The 18,890-nt window shown below is 38.4% G+C and overlaps 1 long non-coding RNA gene across 3 annotated transcripts in view; it reads left to right on the forward strand.

The window, feature by feature from the left end:
• LOC123617664 (uncharacterized) overlaps window positions 1-18,890 on the forward strand; it is a 60,764-nt gene that overhangs the window by 5,093 nt on the left and 36,781 nt on the right. For all 3 annotated transcript variants that reach the window (XR_012503889.1, XR_012503888.1, XR_012503887.1), the window contains exon 3: window positions 18,788-18,869. This is a non-coding gene — a long non-coding RNA (uncharacterized LOC123617664). The remainder of the gene's footprint in view (window positions 1-18,787; window positions 18,870-18,890) is intronic.

Below are 18,890 nucleotides of genomic sequence, written 5' to 3' on the forward strand. Positions count from 1 at the left end.
AAAAAAGTCTCGATGCCATTATCACAATTAAAAATGATGATTTAATATAAAACTTCCAGTTAGTATTCACATTTCCAACAGACTCATACATGTTACAATTTTTTTTTAACCAAATGTTTCAGTGAGGAGTTATACTGTGTTTGGTTAGTACATTTTTAAAGTCCTTTGTATTTTTTTTCTTTCTTTATTTTCCTAGTTTTTTTTTTTAAATTAAGAAACTAGGTTGTTTGTCCTGTAGTTTTTGCCACAAGCCCAGTTTTGTCAGTTGCATCCCCATGGTGTACTTTAACATGTTTCCCTGTCCTCTGTATTTTCAGGACATTGATGGTAAGATCTAGATGTTTTTATCAGATTCAGGTTCAATTTTTTGGCAGGATAACTTCATAGGTAGTGCTGTATTTTTCCTTTAGGAGACACACAGTTTGCACCTGTGTCTCTTTTTATAATGTTAATGGCTGTTGATGAATGATGTCTGCATCAGTTCATTCATTAGGAGTTTTAAAATGGTGATAAAATTCAGTCATTCCTCATTTAGTAGCTGCAATGTTTCTACAAAGGGAAATCACCCCTCTTCAGTTATTTGATTATCCAGTGGTATAGTTTATGTAAGAAAGCAGGATAAATGCTTGATTCTTTCCCTTTTACTAAGTATCTCTCAACCCTGTCTACTCTCATTTTCAACTGCTACCATTCCTGATCAAAAATCCTTAACCTAACCTCCAAGATTTTGAACCTTCAGTATCCTATTCATCTTGCAAGGTTCTGAATGATCTGGTCCCTTCCTGTTTCTCCAGCCTCATTTCATGCTATTTTCCTCCTCCTTTTCTCACTACCGCCAAGCCTCAGAGGGCATTTGCACATGACCCCTCTACCTGGAAAGCTTTCTCTGATGTCCTCTTCCTTTACTAACTCTTACATTGCTTTCTTAAGGAAGACTAGATTGGTACTCCAATTGTAACCTCTCATGCCACCTTCTACATGTCCATAGCACATCTTATAGTTTGTATTATGATTATTTATTGATTATTTGGTTAATATTTGTCTCCCCCACTAAACTGTAAGATTCAAGAAGGCAGAGATCATGTCTATTTTGGCATAATTTTTTCCCCTAAGCTTAACTTAATGCTTGGAATATAGTATGTGTGCAAAAAAAAAAAATGTTGAATTGAGTAACACAGAATTGAAGTCAGATTTGGGGAAAATAAAACATTTGTCTTGATTTGTAAAGAGTAAAGATAACTAACATTTATTGAGTACAAGGTGATATTCTAAGTTCTTCTAATATTCATTATAACCTTACGAAGTAGATATTGTAATTGTCTCTAATTGACAGATAAGGAACTGAAGTGATGTTAAGCCACTTGCCCAAGTTCGCATAGATTGTAAATGTCAAGAGTCCAGATTCACGTCTAAGCAATCTGGCTCTAGAACCCAAGGTATCAGGTTAAAATCCTAATATACTACAGTCTGTAAGAATATACCACACAAATGTCTACACTGGAGAGGAACTGACCTCAATTCTTTGAGTCCTAAATTCAGAAATCCCAGAGAAGGGCTTATTGACTTAGCTCAAGTACCCATCCCTAAAACAACTGAAATCCAGGAAGTGGACACTACAGGAACATGTAGCTTCCTTGCCAGATATGTGAATGCTGAGTAGTAATTTCCAGGAGGAGAGGGCATGCCAGGCAGACAGTCTCATAGAGGGCACACACATATTTCTTCCCCTACATCCAGTATCATAAATTCTCTTGTCCATATGTCCAAATGTCATAATACACTTTCCCCACATAGAACAATAGATACCTTGCTTCCTCAATGAGAAACCATTCTAAGATATGACCAGCTACCACATTCATCTCTGATTCCCAGAATCTCTATTAATAGTGTCTGGATATGATTGTACACAATTTTACAACCTATGGGCTAAATAACAATTTTAATGACCCTCAAAACAGTAGAGTCACAATCTGTTGCAAAGATTCTAAAGTCAGCTCCTGCCGTGTGAGAAATTACCTTGGGCAAATGATAACCTCCAAGGCCCTTAATAGGCAAAGATATCCCAGAGGCCACAGAAGAGAGAACCACGCCAAAAACCTCAAATCATGTAGTTTATCAAAAACGTTTAAAACACAGTGAGAAGTAAGGGGAGAGAGGTGGCGTAGAAGAGCACACTTTGAATAAGTCTAAAGCGGGATGGGAGAACCACACCACCTGAATCTGGACTATGCAATGTTCATATTCCTGTCTTTCCCCTGTTGTGCCAGCTTTCCTCTCTAGTGGTGGCATTAAGAGAATCAGAGTTTAGTCTGAACAAGGGGGTCTCACAGACTAAAGGGGCACGGAGCCATCATACATGCCTGTCTGTTAGAAAGATGCAGGAGCGAGCATCCCTGCAAATATCTGTCTCATCAGTTAGCCTGATGAGTAGCTGTGGTTTCATCTGCATTTCTTGGGCAGAGGACCATTGGGGCCAGAATGGTGTCATCTCTGGGTGGCTGACCTGAGACCTCATAAATGTTGGATGCTTGTGTACCTCAAGCGTATTTACTGAATCATGAATATTTGGTGCATCCTGTTCCTTCCTTTCCTTTCTATCTAGTTCAGAACACATCTGCTCTACTTCTTTTTATGTCTCCAACATTCCTCACATGCCACTGGCTTCTATATTCAGTTTCATCTAGCCTCCTTATTTCTTGTTGATCTTATTTTCTGTAGTAATCATAGAAAATTCCTAAATGCAACAAGCACATGTTGCAAACTTTAAAAATTGGGCAAAGTTGAAATTACCCTGGAAATCTCTTAAATTGCCTGTAAAGTGCAATATGTTGTACGTATGAGCCACGTTGGAGGCTGACATGCCGTCTCACAGTAGGTCCAACCCAGTGGGTTTTCCCTCCACTGTGGGAACAGATTTCTCACTCCTCTGTTGAGTACCAGAGGAAATTGTGGGTTTCTATTTAGCGACTCTAGACTCATGCTCAAGCCTGCTAAATGTCCACACTGTGAGAGGCACCCAGAAACTGAGCAACCGAGCAAATCACAGTCACATCTTCCACCTCCCGTTTACTCTGAGCTTCCGCTTGCTGAGCGAAACATTTATGCCTCTCTCTCTGAGGCCCACTTGAACTCACATGAGTTAAATTATGCTGTACATCTAGAGAACAACAAATATAAAACAATGAAAGACAAACAGGATATCCATAACTTAAAAAAAAAAAACCTTTAGAAGTGAATGAAAGCGAAAGCAGCATACAGTGGTCACTGCTGCAGACCTCACATCACATGTTGCTGGAGGAGCTGAGTAAGGTGGAGCATAGGACCAGCCAGTCACCGGTGTCCTGTTGTTAATTCTCCTCCTTAATAATGGAGTAAGATCCCTACGGGTGCCCCAGGTTCTGTCTGCTGGGAGAGTTTTCCTTGTTTGTATGTCACAGGGCCATCCCTGAGAAGGAGCTGTGGGGAGGGCCCTCTGAGCGGGGCTGGTCTGTGCGTTTGAGCTGTGTGCTGTGCTCTTTGTTGGTGAAGACATTTCCGTTGGGGCTTGTCTTAAGGACTGAGCAATAATCACAGCGCACTCTGCAAGGATGTAATTTTTTGGTCAGTTCTGTTTTAAGACTTTAGTTAATGGCCTATTGCTTTCATTTTGGAGGACAGTGTCAGTAACCCAATCTAGAAATCAATTGTGGCTAGGTGTGTGATGTAATAATTTGCCAAATGTGTAACAGATGATCATCCTTGGATCAGTGAAATACAGCCCAGTGGTGGGTAATCAAAAGCCAGAACTCCCGCGGTAGCCAGCTAGATAGATCATCCTTGGATCAGTGAAATACAGCCCAGTGGTGGGTAATCAAAAGCCAGAACTCCCGCGGTAGCCAGCTAGATAGATCATCCTTGGATCAGTGAAATACAGCCCAGTGGTGGGTAATCAAAAGCCAGAACTCCCGCGGTAGCCAGCTAGATAGGGGAAAAGGTGTCCCACTCCCTTAAGTGTGCTCTTAACGCTGGCTGGTAGTCACGCTCCGTTTTCCTAATCAATCCATTCTTTTGCTTTGCTGCATGCCTATTTCCTAACACCTCCTCTTCTGTCAAACCTCTAATACCTTCTTTGCTCTTACTCACAAGTGATGACTCATAACATGAACGACCACGGATGTAGTGGCTTAAATCAACAAAAGTTTGTTATCTTTTAGTTCTACAGGTCAAAACTTTGCCACAGGTCTCACTGGGCTAAAATCAAGGTGAAGGCAGAACTGTGTCCCTTTCTGGAAGCTCAAGGGCAGAGCCCACTACTTTACCTTTTCTGAGTTCTAGAGGCCCCCTGCATTCCTTGGCTCATGGTCTGCTGTCTGTAAAGTCAGCAACTCTGTGACCCTATTTCCATTGTCATATGTTGCTCTGATCCAATTTTCTGCTTCCCTCTTCCACTTTTATTTTTAGTAATAATTTTATTGAAGATCTAATTCACATACTATACATTCACACATTTGAAGTGTGTAATTCAATAATCTTTAGTATATTCACAGAATTGTGCACCTTTCACAACCAATTACAGAACAGTTTTCATCACCCCCAAAAGAAACCCTGTACTGTTTAGCAGTCACCTTTTACTCTCTCCACCCCTATACCCAGGCAACCACTAATTTATTGTTCCTATGGACTTACCTATTCCGGACATTTCATATAAGTGGAATCATATAATACATGCTCTTTTGTGCCTGTGTTCTCTCACTTAGCGGGTTCTCAAGTTTCCTCCATGTTGTAGCATGTAGCAATATTCATTCGCCTCTTCCACTTCTAAGGACTCATGCAGTTAGATTGGGCTACCCAGATAATCCAGCAAAATCTTCCCATCTCTTCCTTTAATCACATCTGCAAATTCAGTTTGGCCATGTGAGCATTCACAGGTTCCAGGGATTAGGACGTGGACATCTTTGGTGGGGGTCATTACTCTGTCTGCCACAATGGCCATCCTTCCTATTTCAGAGAGAACAGACAAGCAGTCAGAGGAGAATGTTGACATTTGGCTGTCAAGAATAATGCTGTTATGAACATTGACATACAAGTATCTACTTGAGCCCATTCTCTTAAATCCACTCCAGTTAGGCTTTTGCTCCCTCCATTCCCACCCAAACTACTTTTGTCCAGGTCACTGATTACCTCTGGATTGCTATAGCCAAGGTCAGTTCTCCATCCTCATTTTACTTAGTGCCATTTGGCTGAGCTGATCATTGCCTCCTTGAAATGTTCTTCATGTGACATTCAGGACAGCACCGCACATTCCGTTTTCCTCCTACCTCTCTAGACATTCTGTCTTAGTCTCCTTTGCTAATCCTCCTCAGGCCCTGGACCTACTCTTTTTTCTATTTGCATTTACTCCCTTGGTGGTGGTATCATCCTCTCTTACGGCTTAAAGTATACTGACAACTTCCAAATTTATATCTCCTGCTTGGACGTCTCCCTTGAATGTCAGACTCCAGTGATCTACTTGACATCTCCATTTGGATATTAAGTGGGCATCTTAGATTTAACATGCCCCAAACTAAATTCCTGATCATCCTTATCCTCCTCATCAAAACCTAATCCTCTCAGTATTTCTTAACTAATTTCCTGGATCTCTATCCTTTTAGTTGCTTAGGCAAAAATCTTGGAATCATACTTGATTCCTATATTTGTCTCCCACTTCACATCCAGTACATTAATAAATACTGTTGGCACTTTCTTCAAAATATATACAGAATTTGATCATTTTTCACTATCTTCACTGTTGCTACCTTGATACAAGTCACCAACATCTCTTGCCTGGATTATTTCCATAGCCTTCTAACTTGTCTCCTTGAGTCTGCTCTTACCTCATTTTAGTCAATTGTCAACACAGCAGCAGAGGGAGGCCATTAAATTTTAATATCTCATGTCATCTCTCTACTCAAAATCCTCCAAAGGCTTTCCATCTAATTTAAAGTGAAATTCAATGTCCTGGTAATGACTTACAAGGTCCTACACAATCTGACCCCTCATTAGTTCTCTGGCCTTATCTCCCATGGTTCTCTATGTCACTCACCTCTGTTTAGCCATCCTGGCCTCATTGCTTTTCTCAGACACACACGGCACATCTCCGCCTCAGGGCCCTGCACTTTCTATTTCCTTACTCCCTCACCACCTTTATTAAGATGCCACATTTTCAGTGAGAACTTTCCTAATGACCCTTTTTAAAATTGTTGTCCTGCCAGCATTTTACTTTTCCTCATTCATCACACCTAAAACTTTCTAAGATACCGTGCAATTCACTTACTTATTTTGTTTATTGTTTTCTCTGTCCAGTAGAATATAAACTATACAGTGCAAGGATTTTTGTTTCTTTTGTTCATTGATGGATACACAGGACCTAGAATATTGCCTGGCAGTATTCTACCATGAGTAGAGTACATGACAGCATGTACTCTAAACATTTTAGTGACATGAAAAACCAAATTTGATACAAGTCACATTTGAGGGCTGTAAGTTGATGGTGAAGGCATCTGATACTCTCAGTGTTTTCATTGAAGTAGGGAGCAAAGTTACCTGCTGGGAGCAAGGTCAGGGCTATGGTGCATGGCTTGAAGAGAATGTTGCAGATTTGCAGATTTTCAAGAGCAGTTGTGGGAAGTGGGAAAGGCAGCACATACAAGGTCCCCAAGCCCCACAGAGGGTCTTGCTGAGGTTGAAGAAAATGTATTTGTGAGTATCAGTCTGGAGATTTTCTCCAGAATCTGATAATAACTACATTTATTGAAAGTGTCAGGACTTGTGCTAATTTTCACTATTTTGTTTTGTTCTCACAATAACTCAGAGATAGCTATTATTATTTACATTTTACTGGAGAAACATGAAAGCTTAGATAAGTTAAATAACTTGTCCAAGGTTATCCAGCTAGTGAATGGCAGAGCTGGGATTCAAATTTAGCTGTTTTACTCCAAAGTCCATACTTGCACTGTGCACTATGTTTGTTACGGGCTTGGTATAAGAAAGGGGATTTTTCAGATAAATCCAGTCTTGAATGTTGCTCAGGTGGGTGAGGCAAAATAAGAGGCCTACAGTGTTAGGTTAGGAAGCAGAGTGGTTGAATGGTGTGCTGTGGATTCTAGGCTGGAATGAGGTGGTACCATAGCCATGAATGGAATAAGTTTCCTGGTAGAAAATGGAGAAATGAAGGAATTGGAGGTATGAAAGAAGTAGCAATGCAGGGGAGCTGCCAGTTTTACCATCATGGCAGAATGAAGAATGAGGAACTTCTCCACTGCAAAGACGTAGAAAACACGTACCTGGTCCAAAAGTGAAGGAGAAACTAAAAGCTAGATCTGTAAACCTGATGTACCAGCCGGGGAGGTAAAGGCTGGTACTGGGCTCCTAACACTTATACAAAGATAAGAGACAGAGCCTTAAGGTAGAACAAGGCAGGAAGCTGGAGCTGAGAGCCCTAAATCAAGCCAGGACTCTGGTGAAGTTACCCCTCAATGAAAGTGGGAGCTAAAATTCCCAGGGAAGTAATAAGGAAATGTGTTTATATGCCATTCCTATCAAAATGTTCAGATTTTGAATCTGCATGTGCCTTATTCTTGTTAATGGATTCCTGAAGAGGAGATATCAGTATGAAGGCTAGTCCTGGACAGCTTATTGTCCTGGACAGTGAAATCCTTTTTGTGCCTGGAAGGTGCAAATATAAAACCACTATGTGTCACACTTCCATAATCTAGGAGACTCATATAGGAAAACTAATCCCTGTTGAAGATGAACCCATAGTCAAAATCCCAAACCATATGAGAAATGATCCACTATGCACAGCCTTATCAGAGTCTAATTCTATCTGTAGAATTAGAACTCTGAAACCTTGTTTTTATAAAAGTCTTGAAAATATTATAAAATAATTATTTTGAAAATAACTAAAGAGATGAAAGAAGATATAGAAATCATAAGAAAAAAACAGGACTCTGTGAAAATAGACCATGTAGATTTGAAGAAGAACCAAATAGAACTTCTAGAAATGAAAAATATTTCCATTGAAATTAAAACTGAGTAAGTGAGTTCAACTGTAGACTAACACATTGATGAATCGTTTGTGAACTGGAACATAGCTGTGAGGTAACTATCTAAAAGATTGCACAAAGAGAAGTGATGGAGACTATGAAAGAAAAGTTGAGATGTAGAATATAGCATCCAACACACATCTAACAGTCGCTTCCAGGCAAAGAAAGTAGAAGAAATGGGGGAAAGGCAATATCACAAAGACAGGGCCTGAGGATTTTCCAAGAATTATGAAAGACTTGACTGCTTAAATTGAAGAAAGCTTACTCATTAGCAAATCAAATCAATAGCAATCCTTATGTAAACACATTATTGAAAAACTATAGGAAACTAGAGAAGAAGACAAAGTCACCTACAGAAGAAAAAACATTAAATTGGTATCTCTGAGTAGAATAGAAGCCAGAAAACACTGGAATAATATCTTTAAAGTTCTGAGAAGAAGTAATCATCACACTAGGTTTCTATACCCGGCTAAACTATCGCACAGTATTGCAGATAGGACAAAAACATTTCAGCCAGTCAAAAGAATGAAAATGTATCATTCAGTGACTCTTTCTGAAAGCATTATTAAATGTAGTAGTTAACTAAGAAGGACATCAGAATCAGAATTAGTAAGTGGAATGCAAGAAGCAGTGGTGTTCAAGTAGGCAAAGGGAAAAGGTAAGCCAGCTGGAGGTTTAGCAAGTGTGGTCATGGACTGATATATTGAGCTTAATATTTCAGAAGTGGAGGAGTCCTGATAAGTTCCATATAGCCTTGAGAACAGTTGACTAGAGTGAGTGGAGTGAACATCATTAGATCCCAGAAAGTCAAGTAGCTTTCAAACTAAGATATGGGAGGGACTATATATTATACTGACTGTTTTTCTCCACTACTTCTTAGATATATTCCTTCTCCCAGTGTTGCTTTGGACATGGGAGACTGACCCCTATGAACCATATCATCCAGGTTTCCTTGCTAGCTGGCTTCTTTTGGGGTTTGACCAATTGGAGTTCCCGGACAAAAGTCAGAGTGTGAGAGAAAGAGATCAGAGTTCTCTCCCATTCTCTCCCTGCTTTGGCATTGCTTTTCTAACAGAAGCTGTGTCTCTCTATGACTGCAGTTCCCACTGGTGGCCCCTTTTCCATGGCTCTGGATCTCACTGGGCTCCGATAACTCTCTTCCTTCTTCTTGCATTTTGGCCCTATTGAACAACAGAATTTTTTTTTACCACCACTTGTTTCTAGGTTCTATGGGGAGATGGTTCCTTACGGGTCACTCATGTTTTTGCACGTGTTGTGAGCAAGGTACTAAGTGCCCTTGGTTCTGACGCTCTCTCAAGGATGTTTGTATACTGATCAGCCTTGGAAAGTAAAGATAGTCTCTCTCTGGAGCAAAAGGGGCAGCCATGCCTTGTGCCTGTTATTAAAGATATGGTTTCCTAACCTCAGGGTTTCCTGGCCTGTATCTTAACCCATTGCTTGTGCAGTCGTTATTGGGCCCCCTTTGTGTCATTCTGGGGGGAACTGGGGCCTGGGAAACCAGAACAAAAATGTCGATACTCTGGCTACTGTTACTGCTGTGAGTAGTCAGCTGTCCATCTTTGACCCAGGAATGTCATGTCTTCAGTCAGCACCCATGAAATTGTAACAGGCTGTCTTGTTAGCTTTCAAATAGGGTAGAATCTCACATCCTTCACAGATCTTGACAGGTACCTTGGCACCTCCTATTTGTACCCTTGAACCTGACAGCACCTCTAAAGATAGTCCTTTCTCAAAACTCATCTCATTAAATTCTGGTTTTTTGCTAGGCCCCTGCCTGATGTACCTACATAGTTTGAAATCACAAGAAAAGTGAGATGGTTAATTTTGTGTTGGCCAGACAATGGTGCCAAGTTTTTTGGTCAAACACCAGTCTTAGATGTTGCTGTGAAGGTATTTTTTAAGGTGTGATTGCATTTACTATTTTATATATATATATATATACTTTTTTTTTTAACAGACTTTGTTTAAAGCAAATTACCCCCCATAATGTGGGTGAGCCCCCATCAAATCAGTTGAAGGCCTTAAGGCGAAAGATTGAGGTTTCTTAAAGAAGAAGCAATTCTGCCTCAAAACTGCAACATAGAAACCTACTTGAATTTCCTGCCTGCTGGCCTCCCTAAGATTTTGGACTTGCTAGCCCCCAACAATTGTGTGAGCTAATTCCTTAAAATAAATCCTCTCTCTATACATATATATCTTAATTGTTTTTTTTCTCCAGAGAACCCCAAGTAATACAAGATGTTACAGAATTTAGAGGAATCTATGAACACCATGTCGAAGTCCCCAAACCACGAGTGGGAGTTTCCAAGTGGAGACCATGAGACAGCGATAGTATGAAAGAGCAGTATTGACCCCAGCGAGTAGGATTTCTTGAGTCTAAGTGGAGAGGAGGATGTTTCAGTGGTGCCTCCAGGCAACAAAGAAGGCAGAATGTGCAGGGTGGCCCTTGCCTTTGCATCAAGCTGCGTCACCTATCTATCACTTGTGTACCTTCCCTATAAAAATGGCCCGAAGCTCTTAGAACCCAGCATTTTACTATCCAGTATCTCCTCAGCTTTGGTCTTGCAGTTGCTTCCCCCAGCAACCCCCTCCCTCTGTTTCCCAGCTCTCCAGGGTCCTTTAATCTCTTATACTTGTTACCACTTCTACCTGGCAAACATCTTTTCCTCCTTCAAGTCTCAGTAAAGCTTTCCTAAAAAGCAGAGTAAGGTGTACCTTTTCCCCAATTTTCTAGAAATTACCTTATTCTGTAATTTTGTTTGTATGTTTACCTCCTCATTGGTCTCTGAGCAAGAACTATGCATTTTCAGCTCAGTACTGTATGTATTTAGGACAGGACCTATCAGTTAGAATGTGCTCTAAGCGTGTTTGTTGCATGAATGAATGAGTGAATAAATAGATTTGTCCATGATCACGTAAATGGTAGAATGGGGATCAAACTCAGGGTTTTCTTATCTAAAGACCACGTGTCTTCACCCACATATGATGCGATCTAGTTCCCTAGGAATTCTGCAGATAGAATCCACCTGCTAGGAAGAAGACGTTCTGTCAGCAGTGGAAGGAAAGAAGAACAGATATGGGAGAAACTGATGAATATTCATAAAAAAAAAAGAATAGAGCACGCTAGCACTTGTTTTAATTTTATTTTATTTCGTTTTGATAGCTCCTCTTTTCTGGTTGTTGACAAGATTCCCAAGGATTGATTCTCAAATACAAAAAGAGATTTAGGCTCTGATTTGCTGTAGGCAAGATGCATATTAAAAGTCTCTCTTTGCTCCAGAATGAAAACCAGTTTGGACAGCTTCCAGATTTATCGATAATTGGTTTATTCTTGTAAGCCTTGTCACATGCACAGTTGAGTGGGCGACTGCCCATATGGTTTGATTTTGATGTCACATAGAGAAACTGCTCCATTCCTTAAATTACCCTGTGGTGGATGGAAAGACTATACTTACTTCTATAATGGGATTGCACATTTAGACATCAGTTCCTTTAATTTAAGGCAAATCCTCTCTATTCAGTGGGCTCTCCAATCTGTAACTGTACATCAAGCATTTTCCCTAAACCCCACGCCTAAATAGCCATGTGCGTCTGCTCCACAGTCACCTCCAAGGCAACATTTCCAAACAGAAATGATCTCTCTTTGCCCCAGACTCATTTCTTCCGAGTTCCTCACGTCAGTGAACTGTGCTACCACTCACCAAATTTCCCAAACTAGAAACCCAAGAGCCTTCCCATCACTCACATCCAACCAGTAACTAGGCCTCTGAGTTGTTATCATGAACACTTCTTAACTCTGTCTGCTAGTCTCCATGGGCATTACCAGTGCCTTCATCATGTGTGCTTGGGGCCGAACCCCTCTTCTGTCTATTCTCTGCAGTGTGGCCAGGGAGGTCTCTCTTCCTTTTTTTATATGAACATTCCATATTGGAAATGCAATTTTGTTTTCATAGGCAAAACCTTTTGCCATATAGATACATCATTGTACAAATGAGACGTAAACTGCTTGCTATTTCATAAAAAATAATCAAATTTATGGAAAAGGTTGGATAAACAAATATACATATATATATATTTACACATAAAAATAACTTGCAGTTGTGCTTACAAGAAAACAACAAAATAAAAAAATTACAGTTTCCACAGACCTACAGTCAATTAACCTTTGACAAAGGAGGCAAGAATATACAATGGAGAAAAAACAATCTTTTTGGCAAGTGGCACTGGGAAAGCTGGACAGCCGCATGTAAATCAATGACGTTAGAACACCAGGGAGGTCCCTTTTAAAGACATAGCTGCTCACGTGACTCCTCTTTCTGAAATCTTATACAGTGGCTACTCATTGCCCTTAGGATAAGTACAAACTCCCACATTGCATAAGAGATCCGTTTTCTGAACCTTGTCCAACTCTTCAATATTCATCCTCCACTCTCCACCCCACCCCCACCAATTTCATATGATATGTTATCATATTTTCCCAATCTGCTCATATCCTCTTTGTATCTTTTTACATATTTGATCCTCTTGCCTGAGAAGCTCTTTCCCTTGGCTGACTTCTATATTTTGAGACTCGGCTCAGTCACAAACATCGTTTGGAAAGTATTTCTAGATATTTCCTGCCTGAGCTAAATGCTCCTACCTGTGTGCTTCATAACTTCCCTACACTAACCGATATCATGGTACTTATCACATAGTTTTGTCTGTTAATTTTACTTCCGTGCCTTCCCAGCCAGATTATAAAGCCCTTTATGACAGAGACTATTCTGTTTATCTTTGAAAACTGAGAACCTATCAGAGAGCTGACATTTGATTTGGTTAGCAATCAGTACATTTTGGTTCAATAAGGGGAAAAACTAAATGACACGTAATGGGTGGTTTGGGAGGGCTAAGAAAATACATTTTATCTGCGATATAGTGTAAGTTTTTTTATTGTGGTAAAATATATACACATGAAATTTCCATTTTAACCATTTTAAAGTATACAGTTCAGTGGCATTAAGTACATTCAAATTGTTGTGCAACCATTACCACTAACCCTTTTCAGAACTCTTTCATTATTCCGAACATGAACTCTGTATCCATTAAACAATAACTCCTCATTCCACCTTTCCCACAGCCCTTGGTAACCTCTACTTTCTGTTTCCATGAATTTGCCTATTCTTGCTAACGCATGTAAGTAGAATCACAGAGATCTCTCCCTTTGTATCTGTATTATTTCACTTAGCGTAGTGTTTCAGTGTTCATCTATTTTGTAGCATGTACCAGAATTTCGTTCATTTTGAAGGCTAAAAAATATTCCATTGTATGCGTATACTACATTTTGTTATCCATTCATCTGTTGGTGGACACTTGGATTGTCTCCACCTTTTGACTATTGTAAATAATGCTGCTATGAATATTTGTGTACAAGTATCCATTTGGGTCCCTGGTTTCAATTCTTTTGGCTGTATTTCCTGTAAGTGGAATTGGTAGATAACATGATAGTTCTATGTTTACCTTTTTGAGAAACCATTACAGTGTTTCCACAGTGTCTGCACCATTTTACATTTCCCCCAGCAATGATCAAAGGTTTAAATTTCTGTGCGTCACCATGAACACTTGTAATTTTCTCTCTTTTTCTTTTTGAGGTATTATCCATCCTTTTGAGTGTTAAGTACAGTTGACCCTTGAGTGATGTGGGAGTTGGGGCATTGACCCCCAATGCAATGAAAATCCACTTGTAACTTTATAGCTGGGCCCCGGAATCTGCCATTTAGCATCCAAGGATTCAAACAACCTCGATTATGGAGTACTGTGGTATATATTTACTTACAAAAATCCACAATTGTAAGACCTGTGCAGTTCAAACCCATGTTGTTCAAGAGTTGACTGTAGCATCCCCTTGTGGTTTCCATTTGCATTTCCCAAATGGCTAGTGATGTTGAACATCTTTTCATGTGCTTGTTGGCCAGTTGTGTATCTTCTTTGGATAGATGTGTTTTCAAGTATTTTGCTTATTTTTAAATTGAGTTGTTTGTTTTTCTGTGGTTGAGTTGTTTGGGGTTCTTTCTATATTCTGGATATAAGATATATGATTGGCAAATATTTTCTTCCTTTTTGTGGGTTACTTTTTCACTCTCTGAGTAGTGTCCTTTGATTCACAAAAATTTTTAATTTTGATGGACTCCAATATATCTACTTTTTCTTTTGTTGTTTGTTTTTGGTGTCATATCTAAGATATCATTGCCGAATAGAACTTGTGAAGTTTTTTGTATGTTTTGTTCTAACAGTTTTATAGTTTCAGCTCTTGTATTTAGATTATTGATCCATTTTGTTAACTTTTACATATAATGTAAGGTAAGGATCCAACTTCATTCTTTTGCATGTTGATGTCCAGTTGTCCCAGCATCATTTGTTGAAAAGATTGTCCTTTCCCTATTGAATAGTCTTGGCATCCTTGTTGAAAATTACTTGACTAAATATGTGAAAGTTTATTTCTGGGGTCTCTATTGTATTGCATTGGTCTACATGTCTTTCTTTATGCCAGTACCACATTGTTTTGATTATTGTGGCTTTGTGGTAAGTTTTGAAATTTAGAAGTGTGAATCCTCCAATTTTGTTTTTCTTTTCAAGATTGTTTTGACTATTTGGGGTGACTTGAGATTCTGTATGAATTTTAGAATGGATTTTTCTATTTCTGCAAAAAATATCATTGGGATTTTAATAGGAATAGTATTGAATCTGTGCATTGCTTTTGGTAGTATTGATGTCTTAACAATATTAAGTTTTCTGATCCACGGACATTGAATGTCTTTCTACTTATTTTTGTCTTTAAGTTCTTTCAGCAACATTTTATTGTTGTAAGTGCATAATTCTTTAGCCTCCTAGGTTAAGTTTATTCTTAAATATTTTATTCTTTCTGATGTGACTGTATATGAAATTTTCTTAATTTTTATTTTCAGATTATTTGTTACTGTTATATAGAAATGCACTATTTTTGAGTGTTGGTTTTATATTCTGCAAGTTTTCTGAATTTTTAATTAGTTCTAACAGTTTTTGTATGGAATCTTTTAGTTTTCTACATATAAGATCATGTTGTCTGTGAACACAGGTAACTTTACTTCTTTTTTTCCAATTTGGATACATTTTCTTCCTTCCTTCCTTCCTTCCTCCCTCCCATCTCTTCCCTTCCCTCACTCCCCTCCCTTCCTCATCCCCCCTCTCTCCCCTCCCTTCCTCCCTCTTTTCTTCCTCCTGCTTTCTTTTCTTTCTCCCTTCTTCCCTCTTTTTTTCTCCCTCTCTCCTTTCTTTCTCCCTTTCTTCCTACCTTCCTTCTTTCCTTCCTTCCTTCCTTCCTTCCACCTAGTTGCTCTGCCTAGAAATTCTAGTACTATTTTGAATAGAAGTGGTAAAAGTGAGCATCGTTGTCTTCTTCCTGGTCTTAGAGGAAAAGCTTTCAGTCTTTCAGCTTTGAACATGTTGTTAGCTGTGGATTTTTCATATATAGCCTTTATCATGTTGAAGAAATTTCTTTCTATTCCTAATTTATTGATTGTATTTATCATGAAAGGATGTAGAATTTTTTCAAATTCTTTTCTTTTTTTTTTTTTTTTTTTTGCATCAGTTTTGGTTTTTTCCCCCTTCATTCCGTTAATTCTATCAATATTGTCTTCTACATGGGTTGATTTCATGTGTTGAACTATCCTTGCATTCCAGGAACAAAACTAGCTTGACCATGGTATATAACCCTTTTAAAATGCTGCTGAATTAGGTTTGCCTGTAGTTTGTTGAGGGTCAGTATTCTTAATGGATCAACATTCTTAATGGATATTGGTCTGTAGTTTTCTTTAGTATTTTTGTTTGGCTTTGATATCAGGGTAATGATGGCCTCATAGAAGGAGTTAGAAAATATTTCCTCCTCTTCAAGTGTTTTTTCTTTTAAGAATTTAAGAAAGACTGGTGTTAATTCTTCTTAAATGTTTGGTAGAATTCACCAGTAAGCCATCTGATACTGGGCTTTTCCTTGTTGAGAGATTTTGATTTCTGATTCAATCTTCTTGCTGGTTATAGGTCTATTCAGATTTTCTCTTTCTTCATGAGTCAGTTTTGGTAGGTTATGTGTTTCTAAGAATTTGTCCACTTCATCTAGATTATCCAGTGTGTTGGCATATAATTATCCATAATATTCTCTTATAATTCTTTTTAGTTCTGTAAAATCAGTGGTAATTTCCTCACTTTTTTTCTTATTTAGTAATTTGCGTTTTCTCTCTTTTTTCCTTAGTCAATCTAGCTAAAGTATTGTCAGTTATACTGATTTTTTTTTCAAAGAATCAACTTTTTAGTTTTGTTGATTTTCTCTATTGTTTTTCTGTTCTCTATTTACCTCCACTCTAATCTGTATTTCCTTCTGTCTGCTAGTATTGGGCTTCCCTATTTGTCTCTACCAGTTCCAGGTGTAAAATTAGGTTACTGATTTGAGATCATTCTTCTTTTTTAATGTAAGTTTATAGAGCTGTAATTTTCCCTTTTAGCACTACTTTTGCTGCATTCTACAAATTTTGATATGTTGTGTTTTCATTTTTATTTTAATCAAGGTATTTTCTAACTTCTCTTGTGATTTCTTCTTTAACTCATTTATTATTTAAGAGTATGTTGTTTCATTTCCACATATTTTTGAATTTTCTAATTTTCCTTCTGTCTTTGATTCCCAGTTTTATTGTATTTTGATAGGAAGATACTTTGCATGATTTCAATCTTTTTAAATTTATTAAGAATTGTTTTGTGTTCTAACTTATGGTCTTTCTTGGAGAGTGTTTCATGTGCAATTGAGGAAAATGTGTATTCTATTGTTGAATGGAGTTTTCTGTATACACATGCACACATGCATATATTTGGTTTATAATGTTCAAGTTCTCTATTCCTTATTGATCTTCTGTCTGGTTGTTCTGTTCATTCTTGAAAATAGGGTATTATAGTCTCCATCTATTTTTGTAGGACTATTTCTCCTTTCAATTCTGAATATATATTTTTCTCTTAAATCTTTTATCAGAGATTTTTATTTCTTCATATAGCTTCAAGCTACTGTCTAGCATGCTTTCATTTTAACCTGAAAGACTCACTTTAAGATTTCTGGTTTGGAAGCCTAGTGGTAATCAGTTCACTCAGCTTTTGTTTATCTGAGAAGCCTTAATTTTTCCTTTATTTTTGAAGGAAAACTTTGCCAGGCATAGAGGTTTTGGTTGACAGTTTATATCTTTCAGTACTTTAAAGAGTTCATCCAAGGTCTTTCTGGCCTGCAGGGTTTCCTGTGAGAAAATGGCTGATACTCTAATTGAAGATCACTCATATATGATGATTATTCACTTTTCTCTTGCTGCTTTTTAAGAATCTCTCTTTATCTTTGAATAGTAGCTTATAATATGTCTTGGCTGGGTCTTTTTGAGTTTATCCTACTTGGAGTTCATTGGGCTTCTTAAAGTTGTAGGTTTATGCATTTCATCAAAGGTGGGATGTTTTGCCATTATTTCTTCAAATAATCTTTTCCTCCCTTTCTCACTTCTCTTCTGGGACTCAAGTAATGTGTATGTTGGTACGCTTAATGGTCCCTTTGGTTCACCTTTCTTCTTTCTTCTTTATTTCCACACCTGAGGCTCCATAATTTTGATTGTCTTATTCTCACATTTGCTGGTCCTTTATTCTGTTTGCTCAAATCTACTGTTGAATCCCTCTAGTGAAATTTTTATTTCAATTATTGTAATTTTCAGCTTCAGAATTTCTATTTGGTGGTTTGTTTTTTTTAATAAATTCTGTCTTTTTGTCAGTATTCTCATTTTATTCATGTATCATTTTTTTCTGATTTCCTTTAGTTCTTTATCCATGTTTTCCTTTGAGTATATTTAAGTTTTATCTAGTAAGTCTGATATCTGGGCTTCCTCAGGAATGGTTTCTGTGAATTGATTTTGTTCCTTTGAATGAGCCATGGTTTCCTGTTTCTATCTATACCTTACAATCTTCTTTTGCTGAAAATTGGACACTTAACTATTATAATATCATAACTCTGGAACTCACATCCTTCCCCTTTCCCAGGGTTGACTGGTTTTGTTGTTGTTGTTGTTGTTGTTGAAGTCTGCGGTAGTCTGGGTGTTTTTGTAACTATTTTTGTAGAGGCTGTTGCTTGTCAGGTGTGATCACTGAAGTCTCTGTTCCTTTAGCTCATATTCAGCTCAAAATCAGATGTTTTAGTAAGATTTCTTTGAATGCCAGGAACTCTTTCAGTGTTTGCGGATTGGCTGTGTGCTAGGACATTCCTTCAACACTTAGCTGGGCTTGTTTTGAAGTTAGCAGTCAGGCTGAGGTAGAAGCTTAAGATTGTATCCGATCTTTTCTGAATGTGCATCTTACCTGGATGTGCATAAGGCTTCCTAAATCCTCCCGTGGTTTTTTTTTTGCTGCTTTTGAATGTGCTACATCCCCAGTCTCACCCCAGCTTTTCCCCCACACCTTCAAAGGTTTGATGTATGTTTCCACCTGTCATCTCTTGCCCCAGGAATCTGTGGGTCTGTGGTCATCTTGCAAGTTTTAGGAGTAGTGTTCACTGCCTTTCCCAACTGAATTCTGAGTAAGACATAACAGAAACAAGCTCTTGTGTCAGTCCTTCAGGTATCCACAGTTTAGAATAGATGTATACAATAATTTGCAAATAATGTCTGCTCTGCTCCTGCTAGTTTGAGGAATGGTACTGGAAACCAGGCTGCCACCACTTCAAGACCGAAGCCACTGTCATGCTGCGGAGGGGGTAGAGTAATGGTAAGTAAAATGCCACAAAAC

This window comes from Camelus bactrianus, chromosome 33, assembly GCF_048773025.1.
Source record: "Camelus bactrianus isolate YW-2024 breed Bactrian camel chromosome 33, ASM4877302v1, whole genome shotgun sequence".
NCBI lineage: Eukaryota > Metazoa > Chordata > Mammalia > Artiodactyla > Camelidae > Camelus > Camelus bactrianus.